At 31.0% G+C, this 18325-nt stretch overlaps 1 protein-coding gene across 1 annotated transcript in view; it reads right to left on the bottom strand.

Annotated features, from left to right (window-relative positions):
• Window positions 1-17167, bottom strand: part of LOC126888402 (major facilitator superfamily domain-containing protein 8) — a 30179-nt gene extending 13012 nt beyond the window's left edge. The window contains exon 1 of the mRNA XM_050656641.1: window positions 16933-17167. The gene's annotated coding sequence lies outside the window, so the exon portion shown is untranslated. The remainder of the gene's footprint in view (window positions 1-16932) is intronic.
• Between the last annotated feature and the right edge of the window lie 1158 nt (window positions 17168-18325).

Below are 18325 nucleotides of genomic sequence, written 5' to 3'. Positions count from 1 at the left end.
TTCCAGTGTTCCCGTACATCAAAGTTTGTCCGACTAGACACCGTTAAGCTATTAACAAATTTTCAGCTTGCTATTAATCAACTTTTTTGGTACGCTGGATCCAGGCCTATACACATTTCATTCCATTTTTTGTGATTTCGTTGCTCATTTCAAATCGTACTATCTAGTTTAAAATTTTGAATGTTAATTGAGAGATTCATTCGTCCATATCACTATTTATTAAAATTTCACCATTTGCTTATAAAATGTTAAAGGTCACACGATTTTGGTGCTTTGTGGAACTTTGTAGTTACGCACAAACAGCGTTTATTGACAAATGGGACGAAAAATTTGTTGTTATTTACGGATATGAATCACAAAAGTTATCAAATAATGAGATTATTATAATTATTATAAGTGTATTTTAATAATATTGGTGTTTATTCGAACGAAAAATTCAAATTTTTATAAAAATGTTGTTTTTGTTTGTCGAAAATATTTTTAATTTAACTTAATAGTTATTTATGATGTAGGTGTTAAAAGTACAATTTTAAGGCACGCATGTGAAAGTTTGCAGAATGAGCGAAGCGAATTCTGCAATTCACACGAGTGCCTTAAAAATGTACTTTTTAACACGTATATAATACAATATTTTTTCCACAAACGTTTATATATCAACAATTATAATTTATTCATTCTCAATTACAGGACAATTCCTACAAAAACTTTTACTTGAGCTTGATTGACATTCCATTTTTAAAATTTTTCTTGACATTACATCAAAACTGCCTATACTGTCAATACGTAAATCATAACAACTATAGAATAACATCTACTTTTATTGTTGTATATTCTAACAAATTTTAATAGTTTTTTTCTACAAACGTGTTAAAAATGCAATCATCATCATCATCATCAACAACCCGTACGCGTCCACTGCTGGACATAGGTCTCCCTCAGCTCTTTCCATCTTTCTCTGTTTTGTGCGGCTTGCATCCAGTTGCCGACAATACGCTTCAGACCGTCAGCCCATCTGGTTGGTGGTCGTCCTCTGCTCCGTAGTGCTTCTTCTCGTGGCCTCCACTCGACAATACGTTTTGTCCATCGGTTTTCTGACAATCTGGCGACGTGTCCTACCAAATTCCACTTGAGCGACGCGATTCTTTCGACGGCGTCCGCTGTTTTTGTTCTACGACGTATTTCTTCGTTTGGGATTCGGTCCCTCAGGGAGACACCCAACATCTGGCGCTCCATAGCCCTCTGAGTTATGCGAATCTTGTTCACTACCTTTTTTGTGAGTGTTAATGTTTCCGCTCCATAAGTGAGTACAGGCAATACACACTGGTCAAAGATTTTCCTTTTTAGGCATATGGGTAAGTCCGATTTAAATACATAGCTCAGTTTACCAAACGCTGCCCAGGCTAATCCTATGCGACGTGGGAGCTCGCAAGTCTGGTTATCTCTTCCCAACCGAATTTCATGTCCCAAGTACTTATAAGATGCAGTCTGCTCAATATCCATTCCATCAATAAAAATGCAATAATACAGTTTAAATTCAATTTTAAAAAACCTTTTAAACCACCAGTTTCAAATTGCACAAGTTGTACTATTAATATTAAAGTTAATAAACGAAATATAAATATTTTGACGTTTCACAATTTGACAATTGACTTTTAAATGCAGTGCCTTAAAATTTTTAAAGCACTAGTGCCTTAAAGTAGCACTTTTAATGCTCCTATGGAGTGCTAAAAATTGGATTTTTAACACGGTTGTAGAAAAAAGTATAAAACGATAACGGTAGGCTATTGATTATGTTAAAAAAAGACTAAAAGAAGTTACAAAATTAAGGAGTTTTGTTTCATATTTATGTTCAATAGACCCCTAAATATGAAAACACCGCGAAGTATCTAACCATTTAAAGGGGGGGGGGTTGAGAAAGAGGTAAATTAGTCTCTTACAGGGAGAATTCTATGAAGTGCATTTTTCTGGAAGTGCTTATAATTATTTACTCTGTTTCTATAATTATTTACCTTACTCTGGGCTAATTAGCAAAATTCATGGAAAAGTTATTTACCAGCAATTTTATTGTTGGAATCGAATTATAAGATCCTATATATTAATAATATAGGTATGCAAAGTCCGCAGATAGTGTGCTACTTTTTTTATAAACAAAATGGCGCCGACAAATCGTATTTTTTTCAATTATTGCTCTATAACTCCGAAGATTTTAACTTTACGACAAAAACACCCAAATAAAAATTCACCGCAATTAAATTCTACATAGAGATATGTTTTTCACGATTTGCTCCGACGAAAATTTTCCTCGGAAAATGCGGGTTTTCCTAACAAAAACTATAATTTTCAAATAAAGTTTTAGGTAAGTAATTATTAATCAATAATTAAATAACTTAGTGACATCAAAGATTTCTTGGTATAGATTGTAATTCCAGAAGCTGGTAACAATTAAATGAATATTTTAGCAACAATTCAATTGTTAATTAACAATTTACGATCGCAATAATACAATAATAACCAAAATAATCATGATACATTGATCAAACTTATAAAGATTATAAAGATGAAATGCTTGTTTAATATTTTATCGACAAAATATAAATTTTTCTTTTTTTTGCATAATCTTTAAATTTTGAAAAAAAATAGTTATAATACGTTGGTCTAATTAGTAAAGTACAAAGAAAGGTTATTTACCAGCAATTTTATTGCTTTAATCGAATTATAAGATCCTATATATTATTAATATAGGTATGCAAAGTCCACAGATAGTGTGCTACTTTTTTTATAAACAAAATGGCGCCGACAAATCGTATTTTTTTCAATTATTGCTCTATAACTCCGAAGATTTTAACTTTACACCAAAAATACTCAAATAAAAATTCACCCCAATTTAATTCTACATAGAGACATGTTTTTCCCGATTTGCTCCGACGAAAATTTTCCTCGGAAAATGTGGGTTTTCCCAACAAAATCTCGAATTTTCAAATAAATTTTTTGGGCCAGTAATTATTTATCAATAATTATATAGCTTGGTGAAATGAAAGCTTTCTTGGTATAGATTATAAATTCAGAAGCCGGTTAAAATGAAGCGAATATTTTAGCAACAATTCCATTGTTAATTAACAATTTATAGTCGCAATAACAACCAAAATAATCATGAGACATTGATCAAACTTAGAAAGATTATAAAGGTGTGATGCCTATTTAATATTTTGTCGACAAAATATAAATTTTTCATTTTTTTGCATAATCTTTAAATGTTTAAAAAAAATTGGTATAAACAAATTAACATTTCTTAGAAATTGTTTATTATATTCTAATTTTAAAAAATACTTAAAATGCGTATTTCATAGGTCTTGACAATGAATGCTTTAAAAAATTCTCCAACCATTTGCAAAAAGTTAGGAAACAGCAAAATAAATATACGATATCTCCATTGTTTATAATTTGTTTTAATTGTTTCAAAGCTTAAAAGTGAGTCTATGGTACAATCTAATTACTCACAAAGAATGTCAAAAATTAGTGCAATGGTTATATTTTAATCAAAGATTAAAAATACTTTTTTTTGTAATTTTTAGCGCGAAAGTAGGCTTGATACAGAGCCGGAGATAAAATGTTCACTCGAAGCGACTGGCACGCTTAAACTCGCGCGAGTTGTGTATGTTGGCGGGTAGCTACGGTACTGTACTATTCTACTTTCGGGCATGTGAATTACAAAAAAATATATTTATAATCTTTAATTAAAATATAACCATTAAGCTGATAATCGATATTGTTTTATAAATAATTAGCTTGTACTTTAACTCACTTCTAGGCTTTGAAAGAATTAAAAAAAATTATTAACACCGTAGTAATCGTATGTTTACTTTGCTGTTTCATAACTTTTTTGCAAATGGTTGCAAAAAAGTTTTAAAGCATTCATTTTCAAGACCTATGAAATACGCATTTTAAGTATTTTTTTAAATTATAATATAATAAAAACTTTCTGAGAAACGTTAATTTGTTTATAACTATTTTTTTTAACGTTTAAAGATTATGCAAAAAAATAAAAAATTTATATTTTGTCAACAAAATGTTAAATAGGCATCTCATCTTTATAAGATTTCAAAGTTTGATCATTGTATCATAATTATTTTGGTTATTATTGCGACCGTAAATTATTAATTAACAATTGAATTGTTGCTAAAATATTCATTTAATTTTCACCAGCTTCTGGAACTATAATCTAAACCAAGAAGGCTTTTAAGTCACCAAATTATTTAATTATTGGTAAATAATTACTTATCTAAAACTTTATTTGAAAATTAAAGATTTTGTTGGGAAAACCCGCATTTTTCGAGTAAAATTTTCGTCGGAGCAGATCGGGAAAAACACGTCTCTATGCAGAATTTAATCACGGTGAATTTTGATTTGAGTATTTTTGTTGTAAAGTTAAAATCTTCGGAGTTCTAGAGCAATAATTGAAAAAAACACGATTTTCGGGCGCCATTTTGTTTATAAAAAAAGAAGTACACTATCTGAGGACTTTGCATACCTATATTATTAATATATAGGATCTTATAATTCGATTCCAGCAATAAAATTGCTGGTAAATAACTTTTCCCAAAAATGGCCTATTCTCCGATAATCAGCCCAGACTACCTATGGTATCACGATAAATCGTTTTCATAATTCGAAAAAATGTCTCGTATAAAAGTTACTTAAAAGTAAAAGTTGTCATCCTAATAAAAATATTTAAAAATATTTTTAAAAGATATTTAATTGAAAACTTATTGGACCATTTTCCTGGTAACCCCTTCATGGCTTCTAAAAATTGCAAGCCAGATGGATGCTGAAGCGAAGAAGACCAGAGGGAATTCTAAAACTTGCAATTCACGACCCCGTCCGTCCAGCGTGGTAAATTCTAACGGGAAATGGACCTATGATACTCAAAGGAGTAATACTAATATAAAATAAAAATGTATACCATTTTTATTCAGTTACAATGCGAAGCCAAAACTGTCTTAATTTTTACTTAGTTAAGAGAGCGCAACCAGCACTCTTATCGACGATTTCACCACTTTTTAGTGTTTTTTCAGAGAATGCATATGTTGCTATCTCTGCCCTAAGTTGAAATTTTCAACTCTATTAATCCCCGCATTGCAACTGACGTGATGGTAGTGGGTGCGTAGCTGCATCTTCTAAGTAAAAGTCAAAGTTTTCATCTTAATGGATAAAAGATATTTAATTGAAAACTTATTGGACCATTTTCCTGGTAATACCTCCATGGCTTCTAAAAATTGCAATCCAGATGGATGCTGAAGCGAAGAAGACAAGAGGGAATTCTAAAACTTGCAGTGCACGACCCCGTCTGTTCAGCGTGGTAAATTCCAACGGAAAATGGACCTATGATACCCGAACATAGTAAAAGACGAAATAAAAGTCAAAGAAAACTTTGACTTTTATTTAGCAGATGCCTCTACGCACCTACTACCATTACGCCAGTTGCAACGCGGGGACTAATAGAGTCGAAAATTTCAACTTATGGCAGAGATAGCAAATTATGCATACTCTGAAGAACCACTAAAACGTGGTGAAATCGTCGATAAAAGTGCTGGTTGCGCTTTCTGTACTAAGTAAAAATTAAGACAGCTTTGGCTTCACATTGCAACATGCAACTGAATAAAAATGGTATACATTTTTATTTTAATAGTTGCTTACTTTTACGTAGGGAATCCAAATCTGCAATAAAACTGGGGGTTTCCACTTAAGATTTTAAAATTACTCCCACGCCACCTTCAAGGGGGGAAGGTAGGATGTCATGCTTGGTGTCATTCGATAGACTGTTGAAAATTATTGAACATGTATTTTGTATATTTCAGTTTTTCGATCCGATGTTCATTCCGCGAAATATTCGACGTTCCGCTACTTTTGGGTCACCCTGTATAAAACCAAAGATAAGGACGCACTATCTTTAAAGATCCATCCCTAATAGACTTTAGATTACCGATAACCAGTACTATAATAGTAATTTATCAAATGATACGATTGCTGATTGCATGTTACTCGTCAAGGTTACTTAGTTCATTGAATTGAGACCAATATAACGCAGTAGCTTTCCTTGAAAAAAAAAAGAACATATTCCTGGAATGTGTATTTAAAAAACATACCAAATATGTAAATCGGTTATTTCCGTTCGACAAGACAATGTGGGTCTTTGTACGTTTGTATCAGATAGGTAGGGAAATCCTGTGCAGTATTATATGTACGATAATTTGTTTTGTATATGTATATATTTTTTATTAACTCACTCTTTAAATTTTCATTGTGCTGAAATACCGAACCTATAGTCCGTCCCAACTTGACTTTACAGTTTTTAGCGAGGTGATGTCAATTTTGTCAAAAAGAATTTGTAATCGAACATTAAAGAGAATAAATTAAAACTGTTTTAGAAAGACAATCTACAATTTTAAGATTAGTATGCGTTTAAGTTTATTTGATATACTACAGTTATTACGCATATGAATCCTAAATTTGTAGATTGCCTTTCTAAAACAGTTTTAATTTAATCTCTCTAATGTTCGATTACCAATTCTTTTTGATAAAATTGGCATCACCGCGCTAAAAAGTCTCATAAGGACTGCATTGCCTATGTTCCATATACTGTAAATGTAGAGTCAAGGTGGGACGCACTATAGATATCTAAACCAACTTTACTCTCTATATCAGTGTTTCCCAACGTGGGGCCAACGGGGGGCTCACAGGGGGACAATTTTATTGTTAAGAGGGGCAATTCGAAAATGGAAATGGACTCAACACGAGTTAAATCCTTTCGCTACTGGCTGTTTAAATGCAATGCTAGGTTTCGGTAGCAGAAACGAAAAAAGGAAATTCTTAAATAATTGCGGTAAATAATTATTAGATATAATTTCGCTATAAGTACCAAAATTGTAACTGGATCCTTGGCGCCTCAAGTAAACTTAAAATTTTGAAAAGAGAACAACATTAAAGTCTCTATGTACTACTCATACTTCAACTTATCATCGTGTTCTTGAGGATAGTTATCCAGTATCTTTATTATTCGCTTAAACAGGAAAAAATCATACTATCGGAGAGAATTTAGTAACACCATCAATGGCAGCATTTCTTAACGGCCCTTAAAAAAGATGACAGATATCTAAAAGCTGTGCAACTCAGTAACAATACTGTTAGCAGAAAAGTAGACGAAATGAGTAAATATTGAAAAACAACTTATTGAAAAGCTGAAAACAAAAAATTTGTCAGTTAAAATGGCATGGATCAACTTAAGAGACAGTGAGGCAACATCGGTAACTTACGTAAGATATATTGATAAATAAAGGGCAGTTTGTTGAAAAATTGTTGTTCTGTAAAAAACTAGAAAGCACGACTAATTTCAAAGATATATAATAAGCTAAAAAAACTGCTTGATGTCAATGATATAAAAAATATAACATCTTGTACTGCAGATGGTGCTCCTAATATGATGGGCAAGAAAAATGGCTGCTTAAAATTGATGAAAGATGCGAATCCAGAAATGATTATTGTGCATTGTGTCATCCATACGGAAAACTTGGTAACTAAAAACATTTCAACTGTTCTAAATGAAGTACTGCATTCAGTAATAAAGTGTGTTAATACCATTAAAACTAATGCCAAATGTGAGCGTCTCTTCAAGCTATTTTGTGAAGAACAAAATGAAGACCCAATGTGAATTTTACTTCATACTGAAGTAAAATGGCTACCTAAGATGCTTGAAAAGATTTGCGACTCAGTTTCATCCTTTTTGAAAATTTCATTGACTCAAAACATGTGAAGTAACTCATACCGCTTTACTTGTTATTGCTAATCATCTGAATATTCTATCGGCTGATTTCAAAGAAAGATTTTTTGATACAAAACATATTGATTTTAAACATGGATGATGCAGCCAATGTTCGAGGATTTGCCTGATATGTATATCAAATGTGCAGTATCAAGAGGAACTCGCAGAATTGCAAAATAATGAGTCAGGTAAAAGTGTGTTTAACAAAAAGCATGATTTCCTAATTTAAGTAAAAAATGATATTTTACAAATTCGGGTTTTTTTTTAAATTTATGGCGAAGGCGTGTTCTGAACATTATTTAAATAAAAATATTATATTTTGCAAATACGGTAATTTTGAAAAATTTCCTTTTTACTGAACTGTTCTGGATAATTAACCTACCAAAACAGCATATCAGTTCAATTTTAGCTAAGACACTTTTCATTTGCAACGAGCTCAAATGCACCGTTACATAAATTCTTTAATAAGTCCGACCCTGTTTTTGCTTCCAAATTTGCAGTCATGTTGAGGACATGTTAGGCTATTAGCATTGCAAAAAGAAAATAACTCGCACAAAAACCAAAAAAGTTATTTTCAACTAAAAAATGTACTCCTTTATTTCGGCCCACAATATATACCCATAGTCCTGTCGCCAGGGGGGTACAACGGCCTCCTTAATTCAGATGGACTTACCCAAGTGTTTTTATATATTTTGACCCGTAGAATACGAATTTTTTGGGTAACAGTTGATCCGGATGTCGATAAGATTGTTATAGACAAAGAACTTGAGGAATTACATAACAGCGATTTCTCGCAAAACAAAACATCTTTTTGTATTTTTTGTGTCATTTTAAGCAAAAAATATTCCTACAAGTTTTTTCGTAGAATGCATAGTTTTCGAGATAACCGCGTTTGAACTTTCAAAAAATCGAAAAATTGCAATTTTTGAACCCGAATAACTTTTGATTAAAAAATAAAGTAGCAATTCTGCTTACCGCATTTGAAAGTTTACGTCAAATTATATCGGTTTTGATTATTTGCATTGCTAAAAATTTATTTTTTTATTGTTAAACAAATCTATAAACACATATAGACCAGGGCGCATCTGTAAAAATATTAGTACATTTGGACGTTGAGATGTGACTCAAATTTTTTTGCAGAAATTGCTTGAAAATAAATCAAATAATAATATTTGAGTTATCCTCCCTCTCAAAAAGGTCCGGAACATTGTTTAAATAATCAAAATGTCAAAAAATGAAGGAAAAATTCGATTTTTTTCTTCGTTTTTGGATTATAACTTTAAAAGTGTTCATTTCTGAGAAAAGTTGTACTGACATAAAAGTTGCGTAATTAAATTTCCTACAATATAGAATTGGTTAAAAATTTAAAAAATAGTCACCCTTGTTGCAAGATAGCAATAATTGCGAAAAAACCATACAAAAACAAGTATTCGCATTTTACGTTTTTCAACCATTTATGCTACATTTAGGACCTTCATATTTCACCCAGAAAAACTTTATGATACAGTAAAATAATGTTGTAAATTTCGTTAGGATCGGTTTCATAGATTTTGCAAAATAAATTTTGCAATCCAGCTTTCGCAAAAAAAATTCATTTTTTCAAAATGTTACAGGACTGAAAATAAAGCAGACAGCAAGTTGACATTTTTTTGCGTATAGAAGTGTACTGTACCTTTCATTTTAAATTTTGCAAAATTTAAATCGATTAAGACGACGGCGTCAGGAATTTTTTTAAATAAACCTTAAATATTGGTGCTACGCGTAAGACAGCGGATAGTTTGCTCTGATTGGACATTCCAATGACCTTTGATAATGATTGATACATTTTAATTTTTATTACATTTCGATATGAATAAATAAATTTGTTTATTAGAAAATAAAAACACATACTCTATCCTTTGAAATAACACTTTAATTAGTATAAACTTTCTTTGTTCATATATTTTAACTAAGAGAATAAAAGTTTATTATTTTTAAACCTTAATATGCAATTGTTTAAACAATATTTCACAAAAAATAATAAAATTAGTTTGATTTTTGTGGAATTAAAATATTAAAAGACAACAAAATATAGAGTAAGAAAATAATATATTTAGTCCCTTCTTTAACGGTAAAATATTGCAAAACCTCTAAATTTTAAAGAACCGCTTGGATTGACATGAAATTTGGCATACACATAGCTAATAAGTCAAAGAAAAACAGTGATATTGTGCCGATATGTGCTTTTGCCCTGGGGGTGGTTTTCACCTCCTCTTGGGGGTGAAAAAATATTCGTCCAAAGAGAGTCAGGAAATGGATAAACTGGCTAATTTTAAATAACTTTTGTTCTATAGAGTTTTTTCACTAAGTCAATACTTTTCGAGTTATTTGGCAGTGAATATGTTCATTTTTTAGACGCACAGTGAATATGTTCATAAAACAAAATAACCACGCTTTTAGACGGTTTTTCGCAAATAACTCAAATAGTAAGTATTTTGTCGAAAAAACATTCTTAGCAAAAATATAGCCTGTAAAAAATTTAAGAAAATGGTGTATATATCACGTCTCTACACCTAGTAGAAGCAGAGTTATAGCTATTGAAAAATAGGTTCATATTCGTCAAATTCCAAATGGAAAACTTTAACGTGAAATAACCAAAAATGAAGCACATTTCGGGAAAAACTCATAACAACTTATTTAAAGTGTTTAAAAAATGCTTAATTTTTGTTTTATAAAAAAAATTCTAGCATCAAAATTAAACAAGTTACGCTCAAAATAAAGTTAGTCCCTTTTGGTTTTGGTAAAAAAATCGAGAAAATCACCCCCTAATTAGTATCTTAAATAAACTTAATCGTTACGACTTCACAAGTTTCTTGACTCGTGTATATATTGTTTATATGATCTGTAAGTTTCATCGGTTCAAAGTCCTTATTATTGAAAGGGCTCTAATTAAAAGGGGTTGAACGAGTCACTGATCACGAATGTATGCAAATTTAGAAACACCAAATCTCAATCCATTTTTGTCTAACAGAAAAACAAAAAAATACATGATATTCAGAAAAGCAAATCTGACTTTTTTTGTTTTTCGAGATTTTTGGTATATCTAACAATTTTCAAGTTATTTTGAAAAAAATCATATTTTTCAAAATTTAAATTTTTAAAAATTTTACTTTGAAACCAAATTTTTTCAAAAATAAGCATTTTAAATCGATGAAACTTACAGATCATATAAACACAACATAAGTAAAATAATTTGTGGAGCGGTAACGATTAATTTCATTTAAGTTGCTAATTAGGGGGTGGCCTTCCCGATTTTTTTTTTGCAAAAACAAAATGTACCAACTTTATTTTGAGCTTAACTTGCTTAAATTTAATGCTAGAAACTTTTTGTAAAAACAGAAATAAAGCTTCTTTTAAGTACTTTAAAAAAGTTGTTATGGGTTTTTCCCAAAAAGTGCTTAATTTTTTGGATATTTCACGTCGAAATATTCTATTTGAAATTTGGTGAATATGAATCTATTTTTCATTGGCTATAACTCTGGTTCTACGAGATCCAGAGACCTAACGTGTACACCATTTTTTTTTACTTTTTTATAGGCTATATTTTTGCTAAGAACGTTTTTTTCGACAAAATACTTACTTTTTGAGTTATTTGCGAAAAACCGTCTAAAAATGTGATTATTTTGTTGAAAAATGAACATATTCACTCGCAAATAACTCGAAAAGTGTTGACTTAGCGAAAAAGCTCTATAGAACAAAAGTTACTTAAAATTAGTCAGTTTACCCATTTCCCGACTTATTTTGGACATATATTTTTTCACCCCCAAAAGGGGGTGAAAGTCACCCCCAGGGAAAAAGCACACATCGGCACAATATCACTTTTTTTCTTTGACATGTAAGCTATACGTATGCCAAATTTCATGTCAATCCAAGCGGTTCTTTAAAATTTAGAGCAAAAACCGTGAAAGAATGGACTAATTAGATAAAAATTGGAAGAAATTTTGGTGGAAATCAACTTGTGTGAATCTAACACCGCTGTCCTGCGTATAGCACCAAAAACTAATGTTTATTTAAAAAATTTCCTGACGCCGTGGTAATTAATCGGTTTGAATTTTGTAAATTGCAAATGGAAAGATACAGTACACTACTATAAGCAAAAAAAAATTTCAACTTGCTATCTGCTTTATTTTCAGTCCTGTAACATTTTGAAAAAATGAATTTTTTTTGCGGAAGCTGGATTGCAAAATTTATTTTGCAAAATCGATTGAACCGATCTTAATGAACTTTATAGTATTATTTTACTGTATCATAAAGTTTTTCTAGGTAAAATGTGAAGGTCCTAAGTCTAGCATAAATGGTTGAAAAACGTAAAATGCGAATACTTGTTTTTGTATGGTTTCTTCGCAATTATTGCTATTTTGCAGCTAGGGTGACTATTTTTTAAATTTTTAACCAATTCTATATTGTAAGAAATTTAATTACGCAACTTTTATGTCAGTACAACTTTTCTCGGAAATGAATACTTTTAAAGTTATAATCAAAAAACGAAGACAAAAATCGAATTTTTTCTTCATTTTTTGACATTTTGATTATTTAAACAATGTTCCGGACCTTTTTGAGAGGGAGGATAACTCAATTATTATTATATGAGTTAATTCCAAGGAATTTCTGCAAAAAAATTTGAGTCACCTCTCAACGTCCATCTCAAAACAGATGCGCCCTGGACTAATAGTGTTTCCCGTGCCTAATACATGCGTTTTAACGCATGCTACGTAGAAATTGCCTGCTTGCACTTGTAGCTACTCTACCTACTCGTTCGATTTTAAATGAGAAATCATTGAAGACATCACTCACGCACTAGGTGTTTATAGCTTTGTTTAACAATAAAAAAAAGAATGTGTGTGTACTTTGTACGCACGTAAGAAGTTATACTTCTATTATATGATTTAAACGAAATGAATATACTTTTTATTTATATTTTGTTTAAATATTAAACTAATTTATACTTACTACTTCTCAAACATTTTTATTAGAACAGTGCCAAAAATTAAAATAATAAAAGAATAAAACACACACAAACACATTAAACAAGCCACAAATGATGTCTGAACATTAATTGTCGAAAATTTGTTTAACTAAATACGTATTTTCTGAAAATACAATTATATAATAAATATACTTACAATCATAAAATGTATTAAAAAAAAACAAAAAAGAAAGTTTCTATTGGGACTCGAACCAGCGCTCATAAGAGCGGTTGGTATTGGAATTCATTCGCCTTCTCCGCTTAGCCATGGACACTATGTGTCATTATTTACGAAGATCGACTAACTAAACGGATTAAACTTGTGATATTTTGATATTTTGAAAATTGATCAAATTATTTTAATTTTTAATTGAAATGATTTAGAATTGAAAAAATACAACAAAACATAGAGTAAAAAAACAATATATTAGGTGAATATTGATAGAAATTTTGATGGTAATCAAATTATATAAATAAAAGTATTACATACTATGTATTTTGGCAGATCAAATAGGTAGGTTTATACCCATGATACATTAACAATTATTACTTACCTGTTGCTTTTAAAAACTATTTAAAAGTCACTACAATATTATAAACTTTTTGAAGTTATACTTCTTTACGGGCGTAATGACGGTGAAATTTTATATGGGAAAACCTAGCGACCGGGCGCATGCGCATTATAACTTTGTTCTGATTGGATGTTCAAATGACATGACAAAAATTATCCAATATGGCAGCTGTGGCACAGCTGTGGGACTGTGTTTGGTTATAATGTATGCTTGTTGCGTTTTAAAATTTGTAGGAAGAGAAACAACAAACAAAAAGTTAGTTTATGGTTATACTGCCTTTTTAAATAGTTTTCATATTATATTTTTGGACTTATTTACATAGAAGAGATGATTGTTGCATGCCAATGTGAAAGCTCATCAAACTGTGCCTAGTATGAGTGCCGCAGATCTCGCTTATTCAAAGCTAAAGAATCTTTCACTGGTAAGTGTTTTATAAATAGTTGATCAAATTTTGTTATGATATTTGAACATAGCCACTTTGCACGACGCAAGTGATTGCGAAATTTATTAGTCGTTATACGGGCTCCGATACCTACCTTGAACCTACCAAAATACATAAGTAGTATGTAATACTTTTTTTTACATAATTTGATTACCATCAAAATTTCTATCAATATTCACCTAATATATTGCCTTCTTACCCTATGTTTTGTTGTATTTTTTCAATTCTAAATCATTTCAATTCAAAATCAAAATAATTTGATTTACATAAGTTAAAAATGTCAAAAGGTTAATCTGTTTAGTTAGACGATCTTCGCACATAATGACAAGCTGTCTCTGTGGCGCAGTTTTAATGCGGGTGAATCCCAATACAACGCAAATACCAGGCGCGTGGTAAGTTGGTTCGAATCCCAATAGAAACTTTAATTTTTTTATTTTTTTTATACATTTTATGATTGTAAGTATATTTATTATATAATTTTATTTTCAGAAAATACGTATTTAGTTAAAAAATTTTCCGACAATTAATGTTCAGAAATCATTTGTGGCATTTTTAATGTGTTTGTGTGTGTTTTATTTTTTTATTATTTTAATTTTTGGCACTGTTTTAATAAAAAATTTTGAGAAGTATTAAGTATAAATTAATTTAATATTTAAATAAAATATAAATAAAAAGTATATTAATTTCGTTTATAATCATATAATCATATAATAGAAGTATAACTTCTTACGTGCGTACAAAGTACACACACATTCTTTTTTTGTTTCTGTCCTCACAACAATAAAACTAATATATTATACATTTGTTTACTTTTACCTTTACCTCCAAACCACAGCTGCCATATCGGATAATTTTTGACATGTCATTTGAACATCCAATCAGAACAAAGTTATAATGCGCATGCGCCGGGCTGATAGGTTTTAACATATAAAAAAATCACCCTCTATCGCCGGTAAAGAAGTATAACTTCAAAAATTAATTTTTAGCAAAGCAAATAATCAAAACCGATATAATTTGACTTAAACTTTCAAATGCGGTAAGCAGAATTGCTACTTTATTTTTTAATCAAAAGTTATTCGGGTTCAAAAATTGCAATTTTTCGATTTTTTGAAAGTTCAACCGCGGTTATCTCGAAAACTATGCATTCTACCAAAAAACTTGTAGGAATATTTTTTGCTTAAAATGACCCAAAAAATACAAAAAGATGTTATGTAATTCCTCAAGTTCTTTATCTATAACAATCTTATCTACATCCGGATCAACTGTTACCAAAAAATTCGTATTCTGCGGGTCAAAATATATAAAAAAAAACTTGGGTAAGTCCATCTGAATTAAGGAGGCCGTTGTACCCCCCTGGCGACAGGACTACCAATTTAATATATTATAATATAATATACACTAGTAATTTCACCCGTTAATTTTAGGATTTACAAACTTTCAAAGGAATTTTTATTTTAAATATATTTATTTTCGAGGTACGCCAAATACGATTTTACAACCGCCAAAATTCCGTGCCGAACAATAAGAAGTATTCACTTCAAAAAAGATTAAAATCGAATGCCAGGAAGCCAAAAAAATGCAATTTTTGGAGCAAATTGTGGTTTTCGACTCTCCGATTCACTTTTTGCCGAGGGCGAAAGGGGCATGGTGGGGGTAGTCCACCACCATAACTTTAAAAAATTCCCTAGGCTCGCCTAGTTGACCGATTACAATTTGTCAAAGTACGTTTGAAGCAAAAAAATATTCAACTACTTAAAGTGCGTATTTTGAGTCCAGCATAATTTTGCAATTTTTTCCGGATTCAGGATTGCATAATTATCATGCAAAAACTATAAAATTGATACTAACGAAATTTAGCACAAGTTTCAGTCATACTATAAAGTTTTTCTAGGCGGAATATGAAGGGCGTAGGCGCAAAATTTCATCTCCAATGCTTTTAAAATGCATTCATTTTTTTCGAATCCTGAGGAAATTATTAAATATTTTAAAAAAATTTAAATGCAGAAAAGATTACATTATTACCGAGGGCCGAAAGTCCCTTAGAATAAACAAAAAGTTTCTTTTGAATGAGATATATAAAATTAAAAATCAGACTAAACTTTCTCTTTTTTCACCCCTGTAACTTATTAAAATAAACATTATAGAAATTTTCTTTTGGCCCTCGGTAATAACGTAATCTTTCATTGTGCGTTTAAATTTTTCAAAAATACCTTTAGTTTTCTCAGGATTCGAAAATGAATGCATTTAAAAAGCATTGAAGCCGACATTTTGCGCCGAACCCCTTGAAGGCTGTAAGTTATGCTTAAGGGGTCGAAAAAATTTAAATAGTAAACTATATTTTTTGCCTCGTTTTCCCAATTATTGCTATTTTTTAAACAATAAACATTACATTTTCAATCTAGCATACCTACACCTAGGATAAATTGCAGATCTGGTAAACGAATTAATACTTTGTTATTTTGCCTTATTACAGGGCTGTCTCCATTTTTCAATAAATTCAACAATTTAAATAAATAACACATAGTTTAAAATATATCTCTGCAATAAATAAAAATAACTTAGAATAATAGGTACCTACAACAAACAACTACATCAATAGTATATTTTTCTTTCTTTTTTTGGTTCTATCTGTTCTCAAGAAAACTCCTACATTTGTCTAATTGGCAATATGGCAATGGAAATATAAAAATATTCCTTGTATCGGCATCAATTATTTGCCTTGCCGGATGTTAAGTCCTTAAGATGCATAGCAAATTTTAGTATGCGAAACCGGTCGTCATCGGAAGTCTATTTTTATTTCTCTTGCCTAAATAACTTCTTAATTTGTTTGGCAATTGTTTTTCTCGTCGCAAAATATGCGAAAATCCCCGATGAAAAAACCTCCAAAACGTTCTTTTGTTTAGATATTTTTGGACACCCTGTATACCAGACTTCTTTCATGTGACCAAACCGAGATGTTTTCGATCCAATTGACTTATTTTGATACATTCTTAATCTATTTTTAGCAAATGTTTGTCTTTTCGTTAAAGTTCAATGTTTTATATAATCGCAGAGCATTGTATTATTCAAAATACAAAAGAAAATGTTATTTACATACCTGAATTCTTTTGTTAAGTACAAATTCTTACTTAAACACAACGATTTGTCGAATACAATTACTTAATCGAACGTCCTAGTTTTGAAATTCACGCAACACATAGCATTACGCATAAGTACGCATCCCCAAAAGGCACTTCACTACTTTTACATTTAAAAACAACTTCGGAAAGTGAAACCAAACAGTGGATACACAGTCGTGACACAAAACATATGATGATTGTTTTGAAACCGTATCGCAAATGTGCCAGATAGCTTGTTTTTTAATCGGTAGAATTTTAATGTTTCGCGTTCAACAACAATAGAGACAGATAGATTGAGTGGGTTCATAAATCAGTAAAGGAGCGCGAACACGCTGATCCATAAAATTTCAATAACAAAGAAGTTAAGTCACCAGCTGTTAAGTAAAGATTTCCAATGTTAGGCAACCAATCATACACGAAGTAGGGGAGAGGTGAGTGAATAGTTACAAAGAAAACTTAAACCAACATACTTTTTATTGACTATCAAAAAAAAAAATTTTTGGCAAAAAACAGCTATACTAATAAGATACTACTGTTCTTTTTATGAAGTTGAAGCCTGGACAATTACGGACACAAGTGAAAAAAGACTTGCCAATTTTGAGGTGTGGGGTTATCGAAGAATGTGGAAAATCTCATGGGCCAACAAGTAACAAACGCAGAAACATTAAGAAATATGAAAAAAAAAGAAATACTCAACAGTAGCAAATCATAAAAGCGAATTGCAACATTTCCTGTTAGAAAACAATATTGACATAATGCTAATATCAGAGACACATTTAACAAGTAACCACATTCTTAAATTTTATGGATATATAATTTATAATGCACCACACCCTGATGCTGAAAGCCAGGCTAGAGCAGGTGCAGTCGTTATTATTCGAAAAGGGATTAAACACTATCACCTTGGTAACATAAAAGAGCCACACCTGCAGGCAGCAAGTATTATCATAGAAGATTGGCTTGGACAAGTAGCAATATCTGCAGCATATCTGCCACCAAACTATCCACCGAATAAAGAATCATTTACTAATTATTTTAATTCACTAGGTAATAGATTTCTTGCCGGTGCTGACTATAATGCAAAACATGTGAGTTGGGGCTCTCGACTTTCTCCACCAGGTAGAGGTAGAATCCTCTTTCAAGTGGTGCAGGAACTACATCTCAAACACTTATCTAGTTACACACCTATACTTACTGGCCCACTGACCCTAGTAGACTTCCGGACTGTCTTGACTTCTTTGTAAGCAAAGGTTTTGGAGAAGGCTATCTAAATATTGTACCAAATTATGAAATTGCTTCTGACCATACCCCCGTAAAAGCGACGCTAAATTCAAGATTTGTTGAGAAGGAACGTCCAGCAAAACTGCACAA

This window comes from Diabrotica virgifera, chromosome 7, assembly GCF_917563875.1.
Source record: "Diabrotica virgifera virgifera chromosome 7, PGI_DIABVI_V3a".
NCBI lineage: Eukaryota > Metazoa > Arthropoda > Insecta > Coleoptera > Chrysomelidae > Diabrotica > Diabrotica virgifera.
Note: the sequence above shows the minus strand (reverse complement) of the source record. Positions and strands in the feature narration are given on the sequence as shown.